This window comes from Ammospiza caudacuta, chromosome 9 (assembly GCF_027887145.1).
Source record: "Ammospiza caudacuta isolate bAmmCau1 chromosome 9, bAmmCau1.pri, whole genome shotgun sequence".
Taxonomy (NCBI): Eukaryota; Metazoa; Chordata; class Aves; order Passeriformes; family Passerellidae; genus Ammospiza; species Ammospiza caudacuta.
The window spans coordinates 20,384,598-20,403,787 of NC_080601.1; positions in this window are offsets into that span (position 1 = coordinate 20,384,598).

Below are 19,190 nucleotides of genomic sequence, written 5' to 3' on the forward strand. Positions count from 1 at the left end.
CATCAGGCCATCCTCACCCCAAGAGAAAGGCCTCTGGCTAAACCTTCCTATTCCCCCTTAATTTTTTGCTTTTGGCATTTCCTATAAAGTCCATGGGAGACGGTCTTTGGTTTGGAAGGGTTAGCAGTCTCCCACTAAGGGCTTATCCCAGGCCAACAGCTGTTGGAGCTACTTAGAAGTGCATCCAGTCGGTGGCATCTGGCCACATGGGACATCCCGGTTACTGTCACAGCACCCACCACAGACACTCTGACTGGCCCTAAATCAACATTGGACCAGTTGGATCCCATGTCCCAAAGCCATAGGAAGAGCTTCTCCGCACTATGCAGTTGAATTTTGTGCTGCAGACATGATCAGCCAAAACATGGGCTGAGGCCAGTCAAACTCATTTCATCCAGGGCACAGCTAGCAAGCAGAAGTGCTGGACCCAGGCAGGATGTGAAGAGGACTGAGGTCCTCTGGCCGAGCCATCAGGCAGGGCTGGCAGCCAGTTGAGCTTTGCTTGGGGACACCTCAGGTGAACCAAAGTCCCTCCTGGGTTCCAGAGTCTCAGGAAAGGAAAGCTGCTCAGCAGAGATTTGCTCTCTGATGGATTTTGGCTGTCTCACACTGAGCCCAGCTGTGCTCAAGTGAGGGAGCCCTGGCCAGGCACAGCACATAGGACACTGCTGCCAAAACACTACCTTTGCCCAGAGCCCTGCCTGTTCAGCCAGGGCACTCCCTCACCCCAAGGGTGGCTGGGCAGTTTCTGGGCACCTAGAGGAGAAGAAGATGCAGTGGCAGCAATTTATCCCAGGGCCAGTTGTGCCCCCAGCTGTGTTCTATTACAGCAAGACTGATGGTATTTGCACTCATTAAAGCCCCAGGTCCTGGAGCCCCAAGCATTTGAAAAACTAAGATGTTAAGTATGGTGAAAAAAAGCTTGAGAATTTATCTTGTAGAAGATAAAACACCAAAAACTGAAAGGTGAGGGAAACAAGCCCTTTATTTATTCTTAAATTAATTTTTTTAAGAATACTGTTTTTAATTATTAATTATATTGAAACAAAATTTCAATGCTGCAGTGTTTAGCACAGTTTAATGGTTTTGGTGGTGTAATTCAAGTAGTGGAGGTGGCTCTGCTCCCCCTCCCAGGCTGAACTGGACTCAGTGTAGAGAGCAGCTGCAGAGGCTGCTGCCGCCTCAGGGGAGCTGAGGGTCTACCAAGGGGCTCAGTCCCACTGGGACAACACTGCTGAGATGCAGGAGATGCCACCATCCTGCATTTGGCATCTATTTCTGATGGTAGAAAGGGGAAGAATTTTTAGTTGTGTCTTGTAAGTCTCCAACTGTCTCAGGATTCTTGAGCTGGAGTTTTCACATTTCTCAGGTCTGGCAGCAACAGCATTTTGAAATCATGCAACACTTCAGACATTTCTTGACCAATTGAAAAGGAATGACACCATTGGGTTCTCTGGGGTGAGCTGTATTTGTTGCTCCATGACAAATTAAGTAAGAAGATTACAAAAAGTAGGAAAAAAAATAATAGTAGGTGGATCTAAAATAAACAGATGCAATTAATTGTTTTTATTAACTGTTGCAAGAGGCACCCAGGCTGTTCTCCAAGCTCACAGAAGCACCAGCAGCTTTGGAAACATCAGCCTCCTTTGCCAACATCTAATTCCAATTAAATGCAATACTAACTTTCCTGGAAACAAGCCTGTTTTTCAAACCAAAGAAGCTGGAGGCAAAGTCTGAAACAAAACTGTCCCAAACATATTTCAAAGTATTTCATTACAATTCTCAAAAGCTGTTAAAAAGAAGCACCATATAAAGAATTGAGATGCAAAATTGTTTATTATGTTCCTCAAGTTTTGTTATTGTTACTGACAAAAGCTCTGTACATTTACTAAATAGATGCAGAGAGAAGTAAAAAACATTTTGTGGCCAGAACAGGTACCTCACCCCACTTGACCCACTGGCCAATACAGATCTCTTCTGACCTTTGCACTGAGTACTGTGATGTGTGTTTGACTATTTGTTCATTTCCCAGAATGGCAGGCAGGGCTTGAGGAGAGCAGCAGATAGAGAACCTGGCACCATCTGCAGTAATTACTTCCAGTTTATTAAAAAGAAAAAAACCAAACAAACCACCCCAAAACAAAACAAAAAACCTGCCAAATTTGAATATAATATTTCGAAGTTTAATTTCCAGAGGACAGAGAAAATCTTAACTATCCTAAAATAACTTGTACAAGTTATCACAAAAGTCAGAGAAAAAGTGAAAAATAAGGCCTTTAACACTCCTGCTTCCTTCCACCCCAGTACCAATGCAACAGATGGATTTAAAAAAAGAGGTTAAGAAGTGGGGGTAATAATTCCAAGTCTGGCTCACAGATATCTCAAAAGTTTATTGGTGTTAATGCAAAGTGTCCAAAGAATAGATTTGTTAAAACAAAATGGGCATTAAAAAGGTCAAGAAAGAATTTGACATTTCTTCTGTTAAAAGATATATAAAAGGTATGAGATCAAAATAAAAGGAAATTAATCTTATGTAGGCAACATACAGAACTCAAACCTGGAAGGGCTGAAATAGTCTCAGGAAGGTCCAGCTTCCAATGCATTAAGTGAATTTCAATTGTTTTGACCATAGCTTTGCTTTTTGGACCGACTAAATGCATCTTTAATAGTGCCTAAAGTCTGTCAAAACATCCACCAGCACCCCAAGAAGGAGTATGTGCTGCTCACAGTCCTGTACTGGACATGCCCTGTGCTATTCTGCTTCTTCAGTCAAATGGCTCTAGAAACAAAGCCAAATAAAGGCTGGGGAAATGCTTTCATGAGATCAACTAGCATGCAATGGGAATAAACATGGAATTTTTAGCATTTTGGCTCTGAAAAGGCAAGAAAGGTGCTGGTGTGCCCAGAAGCCTCTTTGTTTATTTTTGTGTTTATCTGTACCAGTCTGAGACTGTGCCATTAAAGACAGTATTGACACACCAGCAGATGCCAACAGTGGTGCCACCTCTTTGCTGTAAGGTTGATTTTGTAACCTAGCACTGTTCCCCCACGCTGTTCTGTGCAAGGGTGACACATGCAGAGCAGCCTCCTGTGAGGTCTGCTTGTGCTTTACCAGTGCTGGGAGGGTCCTCACATTTGTAGGTTCTCTGTCAGGTTCATGCAAGGACAGCTCGGTGGATCCTTGTCCACTGCAGTGAACTGTGGGGATGGGACACATCCATCAGACATCAGAGGAAGTGACTTGACCTGAGGAACCCAAGAAAAATCTACTTGGGAGCTGCTTAAACAGACCCACTGTTGCACTGGAGACATACATTTTCTTTCCTTTTCAGGCTCTCAATGCCCCCTTCAGTATTATTATTATTGCGAATACTTGTAAACAAAACTACATTTTGAACTGTAAGAATGAAGAATTTAAAAGACTGCTCAGTGACATGCTTCAAACTTCTTTAGCTGAAACTCTTTGCAAGCTCTGCAAGAGCCCTAAATAACTCCAGCTAGCTTACAAGTGGATCTCCTTCACCCAAATCAGTTTGTTTGGCTCTAGTGCAGAAAGACCGACTGGTTTGGAGCCCCTTTTGTGAGGCTGACAGGAAGAGCTTTAGCTGAGGAATTTGTCCAGCCCTGTGATTTTTTCATCTCTGATTTGCTGTGCAGTCTAATGACTGTGCAGCTCTGGGTTACCCTGTAATTTGTCCCTCTGACAAGCCAGCCTGCCGTGTCAAAGCCGGCAGATGGTGCTCCCAGCCTGGCCTGCAGCTGGGCTGCGGCTCAGCACTCCTGTGGAAGAGAATCCCTGGATTGCAGGGGTGCAGGGAAATGCTGCTCTTCTAGACATGGCCATATCCAGCACAGACAACAGGCTGTGCACAAGATCCAAGCATAAAAATTCTCCTTTTCTCCTTCCTGTTTCTCAGACCAAGTATCTTGAGGCCTCAGAGTAGGTAAAGTCCAAAGATGAGTCAGACTGGTTGTGTCACGGCAGTGGTGTGGAGCTGCTGGTGGCTGTGCCCACAGCTGGAGGTGACAGCAGTGCCACAGTGCAGCTGCCACCTGTGTGCTGCAGCACACCTCCCACAGCCAGCCACTGTGGTGGCCAATGAGTCCCCTACCAACATCTGGCCTTAGCTCAGGGATGAGCAGATGCTTCCCAACTCTCAGCAGGAAGGTGGCTGTAAGGCTGTCAGCAGTATGCACAGATATATGTCCACACTTTCTCACTGATGTGCCCCTTAACAGGTCCTGGGACAAACCCAGGATCAGGGACCACCAAATCTGGCTCAGCTCTTTGCCCTACAACAGCAATGGAAACTGCACTGGGGTAAGTCCAGTGAGGTCCTTCCTCTTTGTCTACAGCTATCATGACTAACCTTCTGCATTTATCCGGAATGAGTCAGACGTGTAAAATCATGAGACCAGCTTGAAAATAATACACAGTGCAAGCTATTTGTGTCCAAGTCTTTAATGTACTCTTGGGGCTTGTTTCCTCTGGAAATGGCAGAGCTGGGAACATGCTGTTCTCTCGTAAAAAAGGCAAGCTGGGCTCCAGGCAATCGGACTTTCCAATGAACACCTAATGTCAAAAGGCTTGCCAGATTATGGGGGTAGTGACACTGAGCAGGCATATAGGGCCTCTGTGTTGAGCCAAACTTGCTGAGTGTGGGTCCAGGCTATTTGCCTGAGAGATCTCACACGTTCGGTGTTTGTACATTAAAATACTGGATCCTTTTTGCTCTGTCCTTGGCCAAGGACTCCTCTTGACCTTGCGTGTAATACTTGTTGCTACTCCTCACGTTGGGAGTGGCTGCATTTTAGTGGTGAGCATCAGATCAGCCCATGGGGTGCGGTGGCTCCCAGCAAGCTGTAAGGAAAGCTGAATCATTTCCCCATAAAACCCAGGGTGCAGGATCTGGCTCCAGCTCCAGCATTCCCCAGTGTCATCTGCATTGACTAGGACTATTTCTTTTGTCAGAATAGTCAGCCAGTCCCAATAAATGGTGATGATGATGATGATGATGATGATGATGATGATGATGATGATGAGCTTGGAGGCTGAGTCAGGCAGCCAAGATGAAGAAACAGCTCCAAGATGGTCAGGATAAACTGGCACCACAAAATCTATCACCAATCCTTTGCAAATGTCATTGCTGACAGAGCCACTATCAGGCTTTCTGTCACAATCCTAAACACTAAGCACTTTTAATGATGGTTGTTGGAAAAATGTTACAGACAGACTGTTGTTGGACAGCCCTGAGCCCTTTTATAAGTGTCCCAAGAAAGAGGCATAAACAAAAAACCAACACTTGTTTGCCTGTTTGGAACATGCCCCTTGGCTTTCATGCTGCCAGCCTGGACAAGGTTTCACCACTGATGTGGGCCACCACAAAGAGGTGCTTTATTGAAGCACAACACTCTCTGAAGGAGATGTTTCTTTTTCCATCTAAAATGAACCAGATATTTCAGTTGTAAGTTAAGAGATGGTCTGTGTCCTAATCAAGATTTTCCCCGAGTCCTAAAAACTGCAGATGCAGAGAATGAGGGAAAGAGAATTGTGGCTAGAAATAATAAACATTTTTTGAGTGCTTGAATCACAAGTAGGAAAGAGAGCTCTGTGCTGTCAGGTGCTGCTGAGGGGAGTCAATACTTGGTGACAAACTTTTGGCTTGTTATGTTCATTTGTCACAACTGACAGCAGTCAAGCCTACTTTGTATAAATCTTTTACCAAGTCATTCTTATCTCATCTCCATCACTGCAGCATCCCAGGACATGGGCTACTGAAACCTCTCAGTATACTTATGAAGTGTCAGCTGTTGACTAGAGGCTGGTAACTGAGGCATGACATAGATAATGACTTGCCCAGACTCAGGCAGCCCAATGATGTCTCATATGGTACATCTGAGCTGAAAACAAACCAGGATATAGCCTGTTAATAGTGAGAAGAGGGAGCTGAGGGTGCCTATACAACAAATTGCTGCTCAGAATGAGCAGAAGATGCAAGAACATCCTGGCTTCTGGCCAGAGGTTGCTGTGAGCTGAGACCCCAGTACACTGGGATGGCATTGCCTCAGGAGTACAAGAAGATCCTGAATAAAATCAGCTTTTCCCAAACACTGGCATTTATATGGGGACCTGTATCTGGTGTCAGAATGAAAATCAACATCAGAGCTTGCACTGGTTTCACATTAACATATGCAAAGTAGGAATCAGCCCTACTTTGTGGAGGACAAAGCCATGAGAAAAGGCAGCAAAAAACCCCAACCACCACATTAGAAGACACTATTTATATAGTTTCTTTATACAAATGTTCATATTTATCCATCACAGGGTGGTATTTTTTGGAATAATATACTTTTTGTAGCTTTATCCTTACCCATTGCCACTGTGAAAGACTAGCTAACTCCCAGACTCTGTCTTGTCAGATTGCAGTACCTGTTTGGCGACCAACCATTCCTCTCCTCAGTTTAGAGAAATATGGCAACATAATTCAGACTTCGTGCCATCTGGGTGACCGAAGGGGAATCTGTAGGGCAGACACATTGCGCCTGCAGTTCCCTGTCCGACTCCAGGGTGGCGATGCTGCCTCAGCTCTTACTCCGGCTAATAATGCACACTGCGCTCTGTGAAAGGATTTTTTTATTGGCACCCTGGGTGTGCTGAAAGATGATTGCATACGGCAGGAGTCATTCTTACAACCACGATCTGCCTGTTTTTGCTGCATCCCAAGCCTTGCATGTAGCTGCAACAGCCCTTACCTGCCCAATGATTGTAACCAGAGGAAGAACAGAGTGTCCGAAGAAATTACATGTGTCTTGTTCCCGGGATGTTCTTATTATGAGTATTTACAGATGGTGTCAGTAGTTGGTTATGCTAAGAGGAGATAACAGATCCCACCCAGGACACAGGCTCTCCTACTTCCAGCTCAGCCTTTGATCATGGATAAATTATTCCTCTTTCACATGCCTCAATCTCTCTCCCCATTCAAATGTCTGTTTAGACTCTAAGCTTTTGGAGACAGTGCGTGTCTCGTAGTGTGGAAATACAGAATGTAGTACTGATACTGTACAGCACCCAGAACAACGGAGACCTTGATCTTGATGGCAGCCTTCACTCATTATCTTAATAAAAGCATCCAAGTCTATATTTGAAACAATTTATCTGAACAATCCTTTGGCCATACTGACTCCAGATCAGACACATGATAAGAAGTGACAGAGGAAACTGTGTATGTAAAGCCATTTAATGTCTTTGAAATGACTGAAGATGTAACTTCTGCAGACGGAGTGGAGGTGGGTGCCCTCCAAGAGGCAGCCCTGCACCTCTGACACAGTGTATGTGCCATTTCCATTGCCTGCTAGACGCTTTCTATTGAGTAGGGAAAAGAAATTGACTCCAAGTCTTGGATCCCAAAGGGCAATTTTGTAGCAATTGTGGCTCTGCAGGGAGCAGCTCCTTAGAGAGCTGCGTACTACACTGGCACCAGAGAAGGAACTGGTTCCTCCCTTACAAGGGAACACTCTACCCATCTGAGGAGGGGCAAAAACGCAGCTTTGAGGAGACTGGACCCTCCAGTCCTCCAGTCCCTTTTCCATTTTAAAGTCCAGGCTAGAAATACCACAGGAGATAGGAAGCATCAGTTCTTAAGGAAAACTCCCTTTTGACTAAAAAAATCTCACAAAGGACATTTTAATGGAGAGATTTTGAGCGTAAGTAGTGTAAGAACCATTAATAGTGTTTCACCGTCATTAAGAGAGTGAACTTCCCATCTTGTGTGGCACAAGAGCAGACCCCCAGTGTACCTCACCTCCAAGAGCATGTCTTCCAGCTTTGCTGCGCTGCAAGAAGCAGGTCCGTGTGCAGCCTCTACCAGAGAGTTTTTTCATTGGTGTACTACTACCTCTCTTAATCAGTCAGTCACTCAATAGACCTGGTAGTGCTTTCTTAGGCAGTTTGGTGCCTTATATGTCCCCTCCATCCCAGCTCAATAGACACATATCCACACTGTGCAGGATCCTCCTGGCAACAGTAGGCATACCAAAGCAACAGTGAACCTCTGTTCCTCATTAGCCAGCCACTTTCTAATCCAAGCCTTGCTATTTTTATCCAGTTCAGATTTCTTCACTCCGTTATTAGATAAATAATGTGGCAATCTCTCAAATGTCTGGCCAAAGGCAAAGCAGTTTGCAGTCATTTCTGGCCCTACTGCCAGAAATCAAATGGCATTTTGCTTGCTAAGCTGACCCCAGTAACAGGTTCTTCTCTCAGAGGAAGCATCTGGATATCAGGACTCTATCAGCATTTCCACTAAACAAGGGGTCTCTTTCCCCTTCTCTCCCAAAACAACTGCAGTAATGATGAAGTAGAGGAGAATTCAGCAGCATCCTGTCATGTCCACCATCTTCCCAAACACCAAAGGAGCAAGTACCTTGTGTGCCTCAAGGGAGGTTGTAGGACCTCCAAAAAATCATTCAGTCCTCTGAGATTTCTTCCCTCAATGTTACAACAGATGGGAAGAGTGTCCAGTGCCCTGTCCTCTTGTGACCTTACCCCAGTGTGCCCTAGATATGATACCTCTCATTGAAAGCTGAGTGACTCTTCTGGCTTGGACCACCAGCAGACACAGCTGGGGCTTCATCTGAGGCGTGTCAAAGCACACACATTCAAAATGTGCTAAGCCCTATAATAACAGGGAGAAGGTGGCCCCAAATATGTTTGTAGCATCAGCTAAATGCTAATTTGGAGCTGGTTTTCCTCCCACTTTGCTGGGCTATCTTGACAGAACAAAAGCCAGAATTTCTGAGGAACTAGCAATTACTACCAAGTTTCCAAGGGCAAAACTCAGAAAACATCTTAAAAAAAAAGAAAAAAAACCACAAAAACCAAAATCAAAAACAACAACAACAACAGAAAAGTCATAAAAATCTCTGGTTTCTGAAAAATAGAATCCCTCCCCTCTGAAAACTCTGCTTCACACTGTCTTTGGTAGGATTTCCAAAATCACCTGTATATAAAAGCCTTTGGCTGGGTGTCCTTTATGCAAGGCTAAGATGGTGGATCATTCTCTTATGGTCAGTCAAATATGTTAATGAATTTCTTTCGGGCCTAGTTAGGGGCTTAGCCTGTGCATTTTAGAGTTTGTACTGAAAGTAGCACAAGCTGGAAACTACTCTGCTGAAAAAAAGTAGACTGACTCCCACTGAACTTCAGTTATGCCCTATCCCTCCTTTCAGGTGGGAGGATTTCTAGGGAAGAGAGGGCAGCTGAGCAGTTGGACTTTCCTATAAAAGGGGACTATGGGGGTAGAACTTCTGGAAGACTGGGGGATGTGGGCATGTAGGGTATTGAGGATATGTGCTAGGGAAAGGGTGGGTTGCAGCAAAACTGTAATGCAAGTTTGGAGATTAGGCCTCAGAAACTCTGTGGTTTAGGCCATTGGTTAAGGTTAAAGCAGCTGCTAGAGAAAAGGGGAAACAGATGAATTTGAATACTACTTATTCTAACTGGTACTGTGGAGGGGAAGGGGAGCAAAGCAATGCATGGTCTGCTCTCAGGGAGGGAAGCATACTTGGATGAGTAGAGACCTGCTATTTTAAGTGCCTTTGTGCCCTCTTCCAGGGGCACAGGAAAGCTATGGCTTTTAGGTCTCTGAACGTCTTAATAGTTCGTTGGTAGGCTCTTCCCTATGCCAGAGCAGGTCTGCTGTGGGATCTCTTTGGGCAAGCCAGGAGTATTTCTCAGCTGATGACAGATACTGGGGTGGAGGGGCAGAGCTCCAGGAAGTGCCATCAGAGGTCTGGAGACTGAGGCCATCCTTGGGTGAGGTCTGTCACTGACCTGCTGTCTTGGCTGGGTAATGTCATCCTGAGTGAAGGTTGGCGTGCTGGCAGTGCCTGGTCAGGACATTCCACTGAAGTAACCCCTTGTTCCTCACATGTCAGAGAGTGTGGGACTGCATCAAACAGCCATTTGCCTGGCACCACTCTTATCTGAGGGTCACTGTTCTCCAGTTGCTGTGCTCAGCCAAAAATTGCAACTCCCTGCTGCTTGTTGCCAAACAGAAAATCTGGCACTTGTGTTAGTGTGACCATGTCCCTGCAGGGCTTGACAGGAACTGCTCTGAGGGAAAATGAGAGTTTGATTTTCAAACAGTGTCCACTGGGACCCCTACTAGATCTGAACAGATATCTCTGATATCTGAAAAGCAGGTATTAAACTGGAAGGCTACCAGTAGCTATACCCCTGCTCTTTCATCCCTTGGCAAATAAACAGTTTGCAAATCTTTTTATTACTTACTGATGTGAAAATTTTAAAGGTTTTTGGGCCCACAATTGATTTTTTCTTCATTTGCAAAAAAAGATCTTAATCAAGATTGCAGAATCAAATAGGCTGTGGATGGTTCAAACCAAACTGCTCTGCCAAGCCTCTGGCCATATAGGATAGGTCCAGTTATATATATAGCTTTAATGGTTGCAGCAGGATCACAGGCTGCAGCAGGCGTTTGTTGCATAGTGCTAGGTGCAGTGGAATTAGTACTTCTTGTGAAGAAGGAACAGGAAGGTATGGAAGAGGTTGCTCAGCTGATCAGTGGCAGAGTGGGAACAAGATTCAGTTCGTGGTTTATGCATCAGGGAGGAAAAAAAAATCACATTTTAAAAATTCTTATTAGACTTTTACAGGGGTAAAGGGGAGTGAGAAATTTCTGCCCTATTGATGGAGAAGCTGATATGCTCATCTTGTTGCATACAGAGCCAGACCAGAGACACTTCTCTGAGGGGAAGGAATTGATGTAACTGGGGTTTAACTTGAGTAGGTGTATAAATTACCTCATACAGATTCCCTTGCTCTATAATTAATGTTCTAAAGTGACAGGATTTAATCTTAGTGTTCTTGCTGGCTCCCCTCTGGCATTTCTGGCAATATAGCCTTGGAGAACTCTCACTTGATTCCCTAAGGCTTTCTAAATGCCACAAGAGGTGACTTCTGTTTAGGTTGCTGGCAGCAGCAGTGGGGAAGCTTTAGAGGGCACTGGAGCCATGCCATCAGCTGCCATACTTGCTGGTGCACGGGCAGAGGTGAAGGCATGTTGCATTCTGAAGCTGGGAGGCTTCTGCTAGAAGAGTGGGGATTTGACAATGTTTTGGCACTGGTAGAGAGGATTAGAAATTAGTTCCTGTAGCTCTACAGGTGCTTACACCCCAAAGGCTTTCCTTAAAGTCTGAGGCAGAAGCGGAAGTAACAAAGCTAAGCAAAGTTTTCAGGACTGTCTCAGCAGGACTGATATCACCCATTTCACACAGACAAAAGAGATTAGAGGAAAAAGGAAAGCAAGAATTGAGAACATTGAGTGAATAAAAATTCATTACTAATATCATTAAAGCATAGCTGAGCCAGCTCATTTTCCCTGTTCTTCGATCACACACTATTTGGCTTCTTTCACTTGAGCACTAAACAAATCCAACAGCTGTAAGCAATGTGTAGGCTCAGGAGGTCCCACAGCCTGGAGGGCCTTCTTTTGCCCTCAAAATGAGGTACTGGGCACAAGAGCAAACATTTCATTATCAGCCCATGCAGGCAGGTGACAGTGGGAAGTCAGCTGCTGATTGCAAATGTTTGCTGACCACAGCTTGCCAGCTCCAGCTGCCAGCACCCAGAAAGCTCCCAAAGCCAGAACCTCATCAGTGAGGACAATGGTGGGGGAGGGAAAACACTGGAAAAATCTGTTGCATGTCTTAATAAATCATAATGTTGCTGATATCAGTGTACTGGTACTGAAGGAGTTACTGGAGGCAATAAGCTCATCAAGCAGGAAGTTTTGCTTCAATGGCTGGGCATGAGCTAGCACTGTGCTCCTGCATGCTTGAAGGTCAGGTGTGCAAGAGGGATTTCAGCGATCAGGCTGAAACAGCCACAGAAAATCTGAAAGGAGATTTCATCTGTCAAAGCTTTTGTTTCTTTAGTTTAATCACTCTTGTCATGTTTTGGACAGATAGTTTTGAAAATATAACCTAGTGGCAAGAGACTGCATTTGATTCTCAGCTTTGCCATGAATGCTCTGGGCTGCCTCTTGCAAGGAAGCTGTGCCTGTATTTGTTGATGGGGATTTTGCCACTTGGGTTATAAACTTTCTCTGGAGAGGAGCTGCAAGATTGTATGATCTGCTCAAACCTTTCAGTACCTACATGGAAGGAGTGCTTCACAGAAGGTGAGGTTATTGGTAGTTATTAAAAATAGAGGTCCAGATATAATCTGGCTGTTCTTCTATAGCATCTTCAAAGCATCTGCTGCTGGCTGTGGTTAGTCAAAGGATACCTTTGGTCTGACACAATAAAGCTAGTTTTGGTGCAACAGGTAGCCAAACAACCTCACATTCTTTTTATAGATGGAAAAATCTGACTGTTGCTTAATTGGAGGTACAAACTTCAGAGCCCTGGAGAGATGGGAATGCAGATTACCTGGAGGCAGATTAAAAGGGAGGGTTATTAAGATAAATTGTCAGGGGTCCTCATTTATTTACAGCAGTGTGACTTCCAACACTTGTTACTTTTCTGCTTTAGAAGTGATGAGTTTGCACAGATTCTCTGGACATCTGTGGAAGCCACAAGGCATGTGGAGATACTTTAGTAAAACAGCAGACTCGAGCAATGCCCATGTTTGCAGAGTGACAAAGTGGCAGAGTTGGGTCTGCCAGTTCATGGTCCCCAGCCATGCATTGAAGCGTGAAGGGAAGACAACTTGTGGGTGGTGGAGCAGAAAGCGCTTAGCTGACTCTTACGTGGGACCTTCTCCTTTTGAAGAGATTTTGCCCTTACAGACATGCACGTGGTTCCTGTCAAGACCCTCCACAGGGCTGAATTTGACTGAATTTCCTATAGTATATTTCTGGGGGAGGAACATATTCCCCACAGCCACCAATTCTCTCTGGCAAAGAGTAGCATGTGTTTCACTGGGCTTTCCACATGGTTTGTTTTGTCACAGAAGCTGTCCTGTGCTAGCACTATCTGTCCTAGCTGGATCTGCAGGTGCCACCATGAAGAGTTATGCTTGCCACACTCCCTTTAACATGTTTTTCCCAAACAGGTAGTATAAGGTCCTATTTTCTTTTATATGGAATACTCTTGGGGGAAAACTCAGATTACAACTGCTATTTCTTAAAATATCTTTTATTCATCAGCTGCTGTAAATAGAATCAAGGTGTTATTAGTGAAGCAGATAGCTATTCACACAACACATCACTCATTCATGTTCACTTGTTAGTGGGAGCAGCCATCAGAAGGCCAATCCCAATGTGAATGCTTGGAAGCAGAAGGTCATCCTGGCTCACCACTGCATTCTGGGCAGGTCTTTAGAAATTCCTTCAGAGGGCACTTCGTTTCACCACCTGCATACATAACTCTGTATTCTTAACCTGTGTAGACCAGCTGCTGCCCTCCTGGGTGTGATCCAAGTTATACAACCTGTTGCAGGTTCTAATGTGTGCTGGCGGCCTTGCAGAGCATTAAACACTGGTGGTCTAAGTTTATAATTTCTTGCATGAGGATTAGTTATCTCTGAAGCTTATCAGCACCTAGGAAACTTTCACATAATATCTTTTAGCATTTATCTGTCTTGACTTTGTCCTGTAATATTTCCTGGTGACTATTTCTCCACTTGAATCTATAGAAGCACACAAACTTGTACAAATGGGGCTTCTATGATACCAGGAGATTGCATTTAACTGGGGTGGTGGTGGAACATGTATGTCCTCTGCAGAGTATGTGATACTGTGGCCTAAGGTGGGCTCAAATTCATTTAGAATAAGCTGGATGGATACCAGTACTTGAGCACACTGATGCTGTCATCTTCCCATGGATGGAGTTGACATTTACCTGCTCCAACTGGTTTAAGAGCCTGTATGTGACACATAGAAAGACTCTCTGCCACAGCTCCTCTTCGTGTTTTGCAGGCTGGTTGGGGTTCCCCTGGTGTTCCAGCTCTCTCATCCATGGAGCAATGACCTCTTCTGACAGCTGAGTTGTAATGACCAGCATGGTGAAGAACAGAGCTCCCTGCAGACCCTAGAAGGGTTAGGGAGGAGCAGTGTAATTGCATAGCACCCAGTAGATACCAATTTACATCTCTGCCCCGCATGGGAACTTACCAGAGCAGGATGGCCCAAGCTTTCAAACCAGGAGAGAGCTCTGTGGATCCCAGCCATATGGCATGCAGTGCTGGTTACTCATGAATAGGTTTGCTTGGGGCTTTCCTATATGTGTGGTTAATGAGACAGTCTGCTCCTTTAGCAGGTCTCAGTCTGGCTCCTTTTTGAGCAGCACTGGCACACACTGGTGCTTTTGCTAGTGCTCCTGGTTGGCTTTCTGTGGTCTTGCCCAGATGAGTCTTGATCTTCTGCTGCTGAAAGAAAAAACCCCTATTCCTGGCTGCACAGCAAGCATCTCCAAAGAATTCTGAGCTGTAGATGGTTTAGAGATGGCCAGCCTGCATGTTGAAAGATGGCCAGCTAGCCTGGAGAAAGGAGTATTACCATCTTGGGTGCCCACAGTGAAGGAAAAGGGTAAGTGCTCTGACATTCTTCCTAAATCCAGCCTTCCCTTTTCACATCCATGGAGTCTGGCCCTCTGAAGAGGCTCTGGCCATGAAAAGCCAAAGTGGATGGGAATAAGGGTTGGGTTAAAGGAGCACTGAGATAATGAAGTTTGAGGGTTCTTGATCACAATTACATGGGCCCTTCCCTACTGCAGGATCCCTCAGATCTTGTTCCCTGTCTTACTTGGAGGGCTGGCTTTCAGTGCAGCTGCAGCAGACCCAGTGCCTCTGATCTATCAGCAGCCTGATGCTCTGATCCACATCACAGCCAGCAGCAGGGCAGCCAGAATGCATGGGGGAATCTGACTACTGTAACCAGGGAAACGGGAGAAGTGGGCTTTTTAGGAGGAACCAAAATGGAGAAACATTCTGAGCTAGTAAATTCATTCACCACATAGCCCAGTGAAGAAAACCGAGAGGGTTGTGCTGCTGTGTGTGACAGCTGACTGTGTAGCTATTCCTTGTGATGGGGGGGGTGAAGTTGGCAGGTCTGCAGGTTACCATACATCCTATGTCTTTCCCTCGCTAGCATTTGCTGTCAGTTTGCAACAACATTCAGAAGTCCCACACACAACTATAAATTTAAAACATGGGGTAGCTTGTGTGTCATATGATAAAAAGTATAAACCAGCAGGAAAGTGTGAAAAGGCCATATTGACATGTCAGTGAAGCAGAGTCACTAGCTGTGGATTTAAGTGCTAAGTGAAGTGCTACAGGTTGTTTCACAAGGCTGAAAGCTTACTACAGAGCTGTCATTTGGGAAATCAGAACAGCCCTTCTTGACAGACCATGCTCTGCATTGACTTCACTGGGGGTTTGCAGTGCCAAGTGCCTCCGCTTCTTTATTTATTTGTCACTGTCATAGACACCCTGCCACAGGGTGGCATAGACACCCTGCCAGCCATGGTAACTGAAGCATTTGTTACCAGTCATGCCCTTAACTGGAATTAGCTCCCACCCACTTTTCCCTGCTGGTTCAGTCAAACAGTTCTATGGCAGCAGGTTATTTCTCAGCCTCTGCTCCTGGTTTCTCTGCAATGGTACTCTTGTAATCGCTATCTTGCAGTAAGAACACTTTTGTATCAGTGTCCCTATCTCCCCCAACAGGAAGGGCTGCCTAACCCTGTCCTCTAAGCCATGTAAAAGCTATTTGCAAGTACACCAGAAAGGAGGCTTTTTCAGTCGTTATAAATCTGAGCTTTTACTGGGAGGTGCCTTATCTATGCCAGCTTGTCTACAGTGTCTCATACTTTACACTGAGGATGAGGGTAATTATCTTTAAGCTAACTCACTTTCTAAGTGAGCACTGTTCTCTTTTACTGCTGCACAGTGGCCTCCTCATGACCAGGAAACAGTTCTTTCTCTGCAGTAGTCTCCTCACAGAATGGAACTGAGTGCATTTAATAAGCTAATGTCCTCTGAAGGGGTTTGTGTTAAAGATGCAATACCTGATCGCAGACTGATTTTATAAATATTTACTATTTTATATGCTATTTTATATGCCTGGAGCAGTCTTATGCATTTGAACACTGATAGTGAACAGCAAGCACATTTATAAGGATGTGTGTGGTACCAGCCTTGTGCTAGAGCTGTTGTCATGAGGCCAGGAAAGCTCTCTGCCCTTATCTCTTGGGCACCAGAAGAGGCCGGAGGCCATTGGCACTGATACCATACACTGTGCCCAGGCAAACATTTGGGTTGGAAATGTCTGTATGTGCTGGCCACGTGGGAAGGAGGTGTATCTTGAGGGTGCAACTAAAGGGCAAAGAGACTGAGTTTAGAGCTTTCCTGTGCCCCAGCTTAGTGGCTCTACTGCTGTGTGGCAGAGCAGCACTGGGCAGGAGATGCAGAAGCGTTTCTCCAGCCAAACAGAAATCTATCACAGCACAGCCCATACTGCAGCTCAATGAAAGTAACTCACCAGGGAAGGAAAACTCAGCTAAGAGGTTACTGACAAAGATGTCAGGCAATTAGTGATCCTTGCATTATGTCCTGTACCTGCTCAGATAGAAGAAGGAGCTAAAAATGTTGATAAGAAATCAAATGTGCATGGCAGAAGCATTTATTATCAGTCTGTGCTGTTCTGTTAGCTCAAGGCATCCAGATAAGGATGAGGGTATAGAACAAGCTAGGAGAGCTGTGCCTCAATCCATCAAATCATTCAAAAGCATTATGTATTTAAATGTGCAATTGGAACTAATTTGAGTCTCTTGAGAAAAAAAAAAAACTCTACATGCAACTCCTGGGATAAACAGCTTCACTGTTTCAGTGTCTTTCATTGCACAGGAGTTTTGTTATGGCAAGGGTTTCTTGTAGTAGCAAAGGATGGGATACTGTGCTCTGGTTTTCCTCAAAGACTGAGGGATGGCCTGAGGACCTGCCTTGTGAACTTTGGAGAAACAGGAATGGCTGAACTCTGAGTAAAGCAGGTAAGATGAAAGATTTCTATGACAGCTCTTTGTCCTAAAACAACCCTCACCATGCTCTGGCTTCCCTGTTCTGGATGTGGAACATGAAGACTTTTGTCCACAGAGGACAGCAGAAAACCTGGGAAGGAGGAAAGCAGAATTTTCCCGGTTCCCGGAGGATTAAGAGACCTGCACATCATTACCTAGGAAGTCAACCGTAGAGTGGGAACCAAATAAATTCACTAGTAGTGATTCAGACTACAGGCTGGCCCAGCCCATATAAAACTGCATCATCCTTCTGACTGGATAAATTCCACTGAGGGAGCCACCTGGCTGCAGAAAATGTGGTCATCATAGTTGAAACACTGTTTGAAACCAGAAGGAAAAAAAAAGATGTTCTGGGCATTTTGAAATTTCCTGGTTTCAATATTTTCAGTTTGCTATTACATGGAACGGACAGAGTCAAATCAAAGACAAAGGAAGGCAAACACTTAAGGCTGAAACTGCCTCATGAGCAATCAACACAGCTGAGAGCTTTTTGTCTATTTTCAGATAAATCCAAAAAGATTTTGTAAATTTTTCCTTCATTTTTTCACCTTCCTGAATCCAAATTAAAGCTAGTTGTGAAACAAAAATTTCCCTTTTTGATGCTTCTCTATTATAACCTCTAATGCTCTACCAGCATATGACTCAGCTTAACTGGCATTGGAGAGACTAGAGACAAAGAAAAAAATCTCATAAATGCAGAAAATAAATACCACACAAATATTAAAACAAAGCTACTGCATTGTTACTTGCAATTCTAGAGATGTCTTTCCTGAAAATTCTCATGTCTGCAGAATCTTCCTCAGCATCAATTCCAGTATGTTACGTGGCCATTAGTCTGAAGGACATATTCATTTATGAGTCTGAGATGGCTTTGTTAGTCAGGAGTGGCAAACTCAGTTATAAGCCTCTTTCCCAAAGATGCAGTATTTATTATGTGCCATCAAACATCTTGATAATTTGATGGCTGGCCTCCTTAGAGGCTTGGAGTGCTCAAACAAAGCCTGGGAAGAGACCCAAAAGATCTGGAAGGAATGACATAGAGGAATGGGAGTGCTGCCTCCAAAGCTGGGTGGGATCCTGGGATCCACAGTGATTCCAGCCCTCTGTGTCCCCATGCTGTAACAGGAGCTGTCATGAAAGCAGAATTTAGAGCAGGGTAACTACTGCCAACTATTCCTGATCCCCACTGTACATGCCCGACATGTCACATTTTCCATCAGTGGCAGCCAGAGAGGCTGTTTAGGAGAGCCTGCAAGCTGTGTGAGGCTGTTCCATGTCTGCTCCACTCAGACCTGTGCCCATGAACCTTTTGTGTGTGTCAGAGGACACATCTTTGCTTTTACCATCTGGTTATGGACCTTGTTTGCTGTGAGTCTCCCTAAAGCATTGGGAAGCTGTTGATGCTCTGGAAATTGGAAACAATTTCCAGAAGTTAATCACCACCAGTAGGAAAAAAAACAAATTATACTTATATGTCAAGTGCATTTCAAATTTCCAGTAATTCTTCAGGCATTTTAAAACTGCTTAGCTACAAACAAGGAAGCTTAGTCATAGGCCAAAGCCACCAAGATGCCTCAGATGACATTTCTCACTCTGAGCACTCAGAGCCCATGCTTAGAGTTGAGGGCTCCCCTCATTAATATCCAGGTGTGGAACTCATTGCACCAAACTCATGATCTAAAAGACAGGCATCCAAAAACTAATCCAGGTATCCATATATAGAAATTACAGATGCACCACCAGCAGATGATTCACCCTTTTCTAAAACAGGTGTCTCAGATTGCTGCTGTGAGTCACTGTGAGCACCACCTCCGTGTCTCCTCTGACTAGAGGATGCTTATTTACCCAAAGTGGATTTCACACATGTTTAAAATTGCTGAAGTTAATTGAAACCTGTCCCCACCATCTTTGCCCTGTGAAAAGAGACACATGATCTCTGAGTCATCTTGAAAGACTTTTGGCTGAAGGGGGATAGTGGACAGGTGAGTGAAGAGCAGCCTGATGTTCTGCACCTGCTTGAGGTGAAAAAACATCTTCACCTCAGTCACAGTTGTAGTCATTCAAGGCTTTTAAAATAATTATCTTTGTTTTGTAATGATGCACTTACCAGTGACCACCCAAGAACAACATATCCAAGCATCATTTCTTTGGGA